A 9,665-nucleotide genomic window follows, 5' to 3' on the forward strand; every position below is an offset into this window, starting at 1 on the left:
ACCCTGGGTGCCAAAACACCAGCAGCAGGGATAGTGAACATCTGTGATGAGCACATCATTTTTCTTTACATGTATAGCTAGAAATTCATGCCAAAAATGTAAACTGCAGCTCCCCAGGAAGACACAAACCCAGCCGTAAGGTACAGGACTTCAGGAGAGTCAGATTCAGGCAGAAGAAATATGCTGAGGAATTCTGAGAATTAAGGGGGAAGGGGAGGCAGGGGGAAGGCAGCAGCAGCAAGCCGGGAGGCAGAGGCTTGTCAGTGTGCAGCTACAAAACACACTTTGGCAAACCAATCATATCTGCATCCACTGATGAGTCTTCAGCAGCGTTCCACAGGTCACAGATATGTCTAATGAAGCAGAAATGAGTTTCAGGATCGTGGCAGGATTAGCTGCCCCCCTCCCTGGGCTGAAAAAACTCTCCAATTTTCAACCATGGTCCCTTCCTTTGGCATTTTGAGTTGACCAGGCTGAAGCTTTTCTTGTTACCCAAAGCACATAAAGCCCAGCACGTGGTTCCTTGCAATGAACCATGCATTATTGCACTGTAGTGTTTAAATGATGCTGTCACTCTGCATGGGCAACCTCAAGTTCAGCTCCATGGCTACACTCCTTCCAAATTCCTTCATGTGATATTAAAAAGAGTAGTTTTGTAGGAAACTGCTATGCAGCCTGCTTGGAGGCTTGTGCACCATAAGAAGTGCTAGGAAGCAGGCAAGAGGGTGCCCAGCAGCATCTCCATGGCAGGATGGCATTGCTGGTCCTCCTTGCAGGGCAAGTGACTGCAGAACCACAGGGGTCTCCAGGAGAGCACTGCCTCTGAGCCCATTGAGAGAGAAGAGTCCAAGGAAAGAGGGCTTTCTCCTCTTCCTACCACCACATAATATCACCAGTGAATACCAGCTTTACCGCAGATCCTTCTGCAGAGTACGGTCAACAGCTGGTTTCAGTTCACAATCGCTCACTTTTACATTAACACCTTGTAATGATCCCATTACAGACCAAGCACAGCAGACAGCGAGGTGAGCTGCTGTGTATTAGCTTGCTCCTGCCTCCCCTCCAGTCTGTGGGGATCAGCCACGAGCCTTTGGTTTGCATACCAAGGCTCTTCACCTGCCATGATTTGTGGGCAGACGGCTGTGTGCTAAGACTAGTCCCAGGTCATTTCACTCTTTTCATGTAGGTCACAATATAGCTGGCTAACAGTCCTTTCCTACCTGGATGGGATGTGGGCCAAGAGCCTGGGGGTCTGAGGAGTTAAGAGAGAAAGGCAGTCCAGTCAATGGCAGGCAGAGCTGGCCTGGCTTTGCCCACTTTGGGCATCAGCCAACAAGGGTTTGGTTTTCTTCCCAGAAACTACCATCTATGAAGCAGTAGCCAAAAGTATACCTGGGAATAATGGGACTATCAATAAAAACAAAAAACACCAGCTGTAATCACAAATAATGTTGCACCCTTTAGAGGCTATTTAGCAGTATAACAAATGGCTTAAAATCCCCAGCTCCTTTTGAGATCTGGGCACACCCTGGCACACGTGAACAGAGGAGCTGTGTCAGGCTCTTTCAGAGCATACCTTGGGACCTCACCACAGGTCTTCTCAAGCTGGTCTCTGGGGCTTGCTCTTTGGAGAAGCAAGTGGACTCCTGTGTCTGAGTCTGAGGGCATGGAGAGGTTTCACAATTACCAGTGCTCAGTCTTTTTATTATATCCAAATAATTTCTTCCATCCATTATTTTCCCATAATAAAAACCTAGTGAGGAAGAGGCTAAAGCTAGTATAAGAATGGAAGAAGTGACATAGCTAGGGCACTTCCCCGTAAGAAGGGCTGCTTTGCGTCTCTGCTGTCACTCATCAGGAATGGAAAATTGAAGGCGAAATCAGCATCCTTAGCTTAGGGAAAGTGTGTCAAAACCATTGAAGATTGGGATTTCCACTGCATTTTAAATGGAGATTCTCCCCTGTTCTTGAGAAACTACAGTAACAGATCGCTGTTTAGGTCAGGATGAATAAATCCTCAGTTTCAGCAGAGTGCTGCCTGCCCCCTTACTCCCATTGCTACATCTCTTTTGGCCCAGAGCACAACAAGGTGGCAAAAGAATGTGAAGTGACCCACACTAGTCCTAACATGGCTGTGCTACACACAGGTGAGCCAGGAGGGAGATCCTTAGAGAAACCCCAACTGCATGGTAGGCTCCAATACTAGCATCCACACACAATGAGCAGGGAAAAGCCAAGCCAAGCCAGACATTTAATATCTGCCCAAGTTATTGGCGTTGTTTTACAATAGAGGGGGAATAAGCAGTCATGTAGAGGAACATAAATGAAAAGGAGAAACAATCTCAAGAAAGCTGTCAGGAGTGGAAGGTATAGCACAGTAAATCAGAGCAAGAATCATGGAGAAATGACTTCAAGTCCTAGGCTGTGAGCCCCTCCCCCCAACTCTATAAATGCTTCTGTTTATGGTTAGATGTTAGGAAGATCAGAGATATAAACACTAGAGAAGGAGAAACTTCTGGCAAGGCAGTTGTTTGGCTGCAGAGACTGGAGCAGTACTTCAAGCTTTGACCTTTGAGCATCCACCTTACTGCTGAAGAAGCCTCAGGTCTCTCCCTCCCATCTTGATCTCCTTTCATCTCCTGCTCTCAGCCCCACCACTTGAAGCCTGCAGTACAATAGTTACCCAGTCACCAGACTCAGTAAATTGTGCTTGCTTTTTAAGTTGTTTGTTTTGGTGTTTTTTCTTAAAAGGGGAAGAAAAGCCAATAGAGAGGCAGGATAGCCCAAGGGGAATTTTCTGTTAAAGTCACTGCCAAAAGAATGACCAATTTGTAAATGAAATGTTGACACTTTTACAACACAGTAAATATCTTTCCCGTGAGTAAAGCACTTCGAGATTTTTTTTTTTAATTGTGAATTTTGTCAGGATATTAAATACTAGTAGGAAGTGTTGCAATACTGCAACACATTTTCCCTTTCTCTCTGTATCCCACACAGAGTTCCTTCAAGGCTTAACAAAGGAGCCACAGTCCCTTTAGCAGAACCATAAACCTGCAGAAAGAGCAGGTGAAACCCACTGTGTAAATAAAAATCTAGTGTAGAAGTATTAGTAAATACCAACATCCTCTTACCAGCACAGGACCTGCAAAACCCTCCTCACAGGCTCCCAGCTCCCACATCCCTAACACCAGTCTACTTGCAGCGTGGATTTACTCCTAATGAAGGGAAGCCATCTAATGTCAGCAGAAGCATGGCCATCATTGCTTCTCCTTACCTAGGGCACCTGGCATCAGAGCAAACTGGCCAGCAGAGAGAAAGAGTGAAACCTGCTTCAAAAAGCTTGAAGTTTGCAGTGCACAATGTGTTGCGGTCTGATTCGAATGGAGGCAAGGATGGGGACCAGGTCTGGGTGCTCCCTGGCAGCACAGCTCTGCACAGTCTCCTTGCCTGACTCTCCCCAAACCCCTGTCCAGCAGCCCATATGACTGTCCTGCAGGTTGTATCCCCTGCATGCTGCAGGGACCTGGGATGCTGCTGAGGTAGTTCATAGCCCTTTGGTCTTTGGTCTTGCTAGCGGACAGCCAGTAAATAGAGGTGAGAGCAGAGACGCTTTTGAAGTGGGGAGACCACAAAGCTCATTTAGGATGCATACACCACCAAAAAAAAAACAGCCACCAGACAGTAATAACTTCAAACCAGTGCTGACTGGAGTTGAAAACAGTGATATACTGGCAGAAAAACTGGTGCTTAAGCCAAGTTCAGACCTGGTGTAGTGCTGAACTTGACTCTGTTTATGATGCTGAAGAGAGCTAATGGCTGCTGGCAGGCAAGACTTGTCATTAAACAGAAGTACGGAATGTATTAAAGGGACCTCTGAGCACTCTGTTGGGCCCAGCAGAAATCATAACTAATTCCCTCTGTGCAGTAAAACCTGCTGGAGAAAGCAAAGGCAGTGTCCATGTCTTGCACATCCGATAGCCATTTGGGCCTGACCTGCATGGACAGGACCCTTGGTAGGACCTGGGGTGTAGGACAAGGGCTGCACTTGATGTGTTCATAGCAGAAATCAGAGAAGGAGAAGAGAGCTGGGTAGGGAACAGAGGAAGAGAGCTTTTCGGGCTGCTGGGGACAATGGGCTGGGGCAGGAGGCAAGACAAGCTGCCTGCAAATTGTTTGCTTCTGCTGCATTTAGGGGGACAGGACTGGGACTATTCCTTGTAAGTGAACCAAACAGCCACCTGCATTGTGCTGCTTCCTTCCCATCCCAGCTTCTCACCACTGTCAGCCTTGACTCAATGAAGTAGCATCATCACTGTATCCTTGTACAAGTCACAATAACCGGGTCTTGCGGCGGCTCTCTTCAGCCACTGAGGAGGGCACTTGGTACAGAGATGCCAAAGTTTCCACAACACTGAAGGAGCTCAGTGTAGGCTACTTCGTTCTGCTACGAAGCCATGCTGCACAGCTGGATTAGCTGTGGCCCTCTTTCAAAGAAAGCAAATGGGAAAAATGGAGTAAATTAAGATGCTGAGGAGGGAGGGAAGCAGGGAAGGCTTGAAAGAGTTGGTGGGGTACAGGGGCAGGGTGGCCCCCGGCCACCCCGCATTGTGCCCAGCTCTATTCATCTAAATAAAGGGACTGTCCTATCTTGCATCCCAGCTGGAAGAGGCTTTGTTGCCTTTTGGGTTTTGGTGTTGTCCCCTCCCCCTGTTTGCTCCCCCTCCTCACTCCCTTCACCTCTCCCGGCTTTCATCCAGACTGCAACAAAGTGCTCCCGGCTCCTCGGGACTTTCCGCCCCCTCCCTAGAGGCACAATGTCCCCTTTTGTGGCCGCCACCCAGGCGACCTTTTCTACCTCCTTATCCCCATTTATCCTCGTGCCCCCGGGTAAATAAACCCCGCGGTGAGGGAAGGGTGGAAGCTAGGAGGGAGAGTGCTGGCCCTTGGGCAGATACTCCGTTTTACATCCCCACTAGCCCCTTCAAGGCAGGTATAGCACCAGAAGCATGAGCACGGGGAAGTTATTACAGGGTAGATCAATCTGCCCAGCAACCTGCAGCAAGGTGGAGTCGCAGAGAAGTTTTGCAGATTTGTCCCCAAGAGAGTATGTCCTCTTTTCCACCTTATATAAATGCCAATAGCTGCCAGCCCTGTGGGAGGGGAAAGAGCCAGGTTTGGGTTGAGGTGGCTGAAGGCACTCAGGCATGGGCACAGGGGCCTTTCAGGGGCAAATATCCAGCCACAGCCTGCACCAGGGATGTTGGCTAGGGGAGGAAACAAACATATGCTGGTCTGGGTGCAACAAAAGCCTACCCACAGCTTGTCCGGTTGTGCCTGTGGGTTGCTTTTCTCCCGCCTCCATTTGTTTCCCTTCAGTTCCTGCTGGTTAATCAATCTTTATTAGTCTTTGCTTGCTTTGACAGAGCTAAGTCACCTGCTGGAGCTGTGCTCCTGTATGCGGAGCACCGCTGCGACCATGGGAACCCACCGCTGGGACCAGTGGCACAGTGTTGGGTGTTATGAGGAAGGTGGTCATGTTCACAAGTGTTTCCCATGGGGTCATTTTATTCATTGAAAGCAAGCATCTATTGCGTCGGGCTCTCATTACATATAATCTGTACAGCCAGTAAAGGTATTTAGAAATGATGCCCTGGGCCTGGTGTGGCTGCACTGGAGGAGCAAGAGGCACATGCCTCTGATCAGCCAGTGACAGGGCCATGCTCCCCACTGCTGAGGCTGCATATCTAGGGCTACAGCTCTGTGTTAAATGGAGTCAGCCTTTTTCTCCGGGGTACTTGAAAACCATCAAGATCTCCAAGAGATGGATACACCTGTGCCCTGAAGTTTTTACAGTGGCTATTTTCTTTTAGAAAACCATGAGCAGCTCTCTGCCATGAGACCCCTATTTCCCAGCTTCCCTTCCTTCACCACCACCCCCCTCCCCCCAGCCTGGCATGTGTTCCTGAGCAATCATAAATGCACGGAGGCATGATACAGCGCTCCAGCTATGAAATCCCAATAAAATCCCTTATTCTGCATGTTTGATGCTTTCAGGCCTTGACATTCAAGCAGCCGCACCTCTGTTGAGCTCTGCTCCAGCTGTGCACTCTGGCTGCCTTGGAAAGGCAGGGCTGGGGCGGGAGCATGAACACCCCTCATCCCCTGGGGCAGATGGGGAAATCAGAGTGGGCTTGAGTGGCTCATCCTGGCTGAGCGTCTGTCCCATGTTACTTCACGGTCTTTATATGTACAGGGAGAGCTCAGATCCATGTGGTGCCCCAGGTTGTCTGAAACAGAGAGCTCTCCACCCCAAAGTCCTTGTCTCCACGTGTTTCAGATCCTATTTTGGCTGCCCAAGGTGATACAGTCAGATACTAAATTAGTCTTTTATAATCTAAATTGAATTTAGACCCAGAAAATCCCCAGCTTTCAGATGTGTCTGGTTACACAATAACCCTGGCTCTCCTTCTCAGAGGAGTGAAATGGCAGGATTTTGAAATTCCTTGTTGGTTCATGTTTGCATATAAATGCTGATTTTATCTTTTCAGTACACAAGGTAAACACAAAGCTGTTTTACAATAATGTTGCCGTTGAAACATGCACCCAGGATGGCAAAACAACCATGACTTAGAGATGTTTCCAGGCCCAAGGACCATGCCTCCCTTCATGCAAAGAAGCTGCATGCTACAAGATGTCCAGCCCACCCTCATCCCTGTTGATGCAGTTCAACAGGTAGATTTTGTAAGGCAGGGGTAAAATAGTGATAACATGATGGTAGAAAATGTCAGTTCACCCAGGCTGCCAAAGCTGGTGAGCAAGTGCAGGCTCCCAATGGAGCTGAATTTTTCCATAGACACCCAAAGAGCTGTGGACCATGCTGGAAATGCCCAGACACACTGCGACTGGGCAATGATGACACTCACTTTTACACCGATTTTTTTTTATATATATATATATATATATATATATATATAAAATGCTAGTCTACACAGGGAATGTAATTCAGATTAAAATAGGGGCTTAAGATAAGGTACCTGCTGATTATTAGCTCTCTGGGGAGAAACTCTCATGCTAAAAGATGCTCTTTGTGAAAGAACTAAATGTAGTTATGGCCAGGAGCAAAAAGAAAGGAAGAAGTGCTTCTGGGAGGAGATAACTGATGTAGAGTAAGTTAATTCAGCATAACTCCTGAATTACGGAGTCCTACCTGGGGATCCGAAATAGCTATACTTAAAATAGTGACTGTGTCCACAAGCCTGACAGCTTTAGTTATAGAAAGAAAAAAAAATCAAAGAAAACAACATTTTATGATGATTTCTTCTCTGCCAGGGGATGTTGCAGAAACTCTATTTGAAAGTCAACAGCCTGTGGTGAAAGAGGCATCCTTGGGTGCAGTGGGAGAGGATAAAAATCCGACCCAAATATCTCCCTTCGGCCATCTAGGACTGTGGTGTCTGCCTTAAGTTAGTCATTTGACTAGTCATCTGTGTTAATAGCCCACAAAGACAGAAGCATTTTCTGAAAGTAATTCATTCTACTTGCTGTAGGATGACTATTTGACATGCAATCAACCGCCCCTGGGTGATGCCTGTTCCTTCTGATAGCTGTAGGTGGGTCTGTGGTTGAGTAGATGCATCAGTCATAGCCAGGTTTAAGTGATCACAGGTAGATGAGTTGCCTCCTGCCCTGTATACTTGAGTGCTCATGGGGGCTGAAGCACTTCCACCCGTCTAAGAAGTCATCTCCGAAGTAGTACCTATTTATCCCAAATGAATTCATCACTGCAGTCCAGGTTGCTGTAGCTTTCAGTGGCCTTTGCATCATGTCTGTACTATCTGAGGCAGTATCAGAAATGTATCCCGCTTTACTGCTTTTGGTAAACATACCTGATCTGATACATAGATAAGACTGAAAAAGCCCATAGCCTCATCCACTGGCCATCAAGTCTTCATTTTGTAAGTGACACTAAATGCATCCCGCAAAAGCTGGATAATATGTTTTTCCTGTCCTAGCAGTTGTATGGAATTCAAATGCCTCTGCCTTTGACATTGCAAGACCAAAACTTGAAAATGTCACACAGCTGTTTAATGTAAAAAGTTTCAAAAGTGAGCTTGCAGGATATTTCTATTAGAAACCACACTTCTCTTCTTGTTGCTTTGAACAAGAGTCTCAGGGGAACGAGTGGTGTGTGCACATGTTCTTGAGGCACTAACTACTGTGGCCAACACAAGGAACAGCAGGAGGTGGGATGAAGAAGACAACTGAGAAATGTCAGATCAACATGAGTTGTTCTTCAGCCTGTCAGAAGCAATGGCAGTGGGACAAGCAAATCACCGGAAGCCTCCTGGCGTAGCTGGCCGGGCATGGCTTATACCTCTGCAGCAGAAAGCATGCCATGCTTTGGTAACACAGCAGGTTCCATTGCAGTGTGTCAAGCCCTATTGCAAGCCCTTGCTATCACTTGCAGCCAGGTAGTTAACACTAACTTACTATAGGCAGAGCCTCAGCCTGTCTTGCAATGCGAGCATCAGGAAGACCAGTGTGAAAGAAAAAGTGTGTTAAATTATCAGGATTGGTAGAAAATGCACATGCTGGTATCCTCTCTCTAAATGCAGTCACTCGCCCACACTAGCTCCTTATCTGACCCCACTTGGGTGGCTTTACTGCCTTCATTGTTCCTGTAAAACTTAGGCGGATTTCAGTCCATAAAGAAAAGGGAAACTCTATTAACTGCCTTACAGCTGTGAGACAAGTCCACCCCTACCTTGTCCTGAGCCCTCCTCTTTGCTAGATTCCCAAATCCTACCCCAAACTGAAAGCCAAAGGCAATTTCAAAGAGCTGGAAAGACCTTCTCTTTGCCTCTGCTTCTGCCCTTTGCATTGCAGGAGAGCATGTATATACTGCAGTGAGTGAAGGGACAGATACACTTCTCTGACTTTAAAGGAACCCTATCATATATATTTTCCATAGGCAAGCAGATATGCAGCTGCGTGTCTCCCAGTCTGCACTGGCAGTGTGTCAGTCCTCCCATCCTGGCACCCTTTCCCTGTCCCCACAGCCCCCCCAGTGCTCCTGCCTTACCTCCAGCCTCTCTGGGCAGTGATTAATGGTGTCCATCAATCAGGAACTGCTGTGATGAATGGGGCAGGCAGTTTTCAATTAACCTTGGGAACCTTGTCCCCCTGCTCCTGCAGCCATCCCCCTCCGGAGCCCCCTGCTGAGATTATCGGATGACATGAAGCAGGATGCGTATGTATGGGGGACCCTGGAGAACAGGTCTTCTGGTCTTTTCATATTGAAATGGCAAGGTCTCAATCGCTGCTTTGAAGTTTGTTCTGCAGGGGTAAAAAAAAATCCCCAAACCCCAGTGTTTTCCTTCAATAATGCAGGAGGGAACCAGGACTGGGACAGTCAGGGTTAGTGGCAACGACAGTGCTGAAAGGAACTGTCTTGCAGGAAGAGAAAGTGTAAAACTGTGGGGCAGTTGTCATTTGGACAGAGTTTCATTTGACCTCTCCCCATTTTGCCTCCTGTCTGGGTAGGATCAGGCAACTCTGGTTCTGGTAGTGCTGTACCAACACAGACGAAATATAGTCCTTGCTTTCAAGAAGTGATGGCAATGATTTCTTAGTGTATTACAATATTATTCATTTGCTTCGGCTGG

Source organism: Pezoporus wallicus, unplaced genomic scaffold (genome assembly GCF_028554395.1).
Source record: "Pezoporus wallicus isolate ANWC-B61680 ecotype Strahan unplaced genomic scaffold, APGP_CSIRO_Pwel_v1 scaffold_6885, whole genome shotgun sequence".
NCBI lineage: Eukaryota > Metazoa > Chordata > Aves > Psittaciformes > Psittacidae > Pezoporus > Pezoporus wallicus.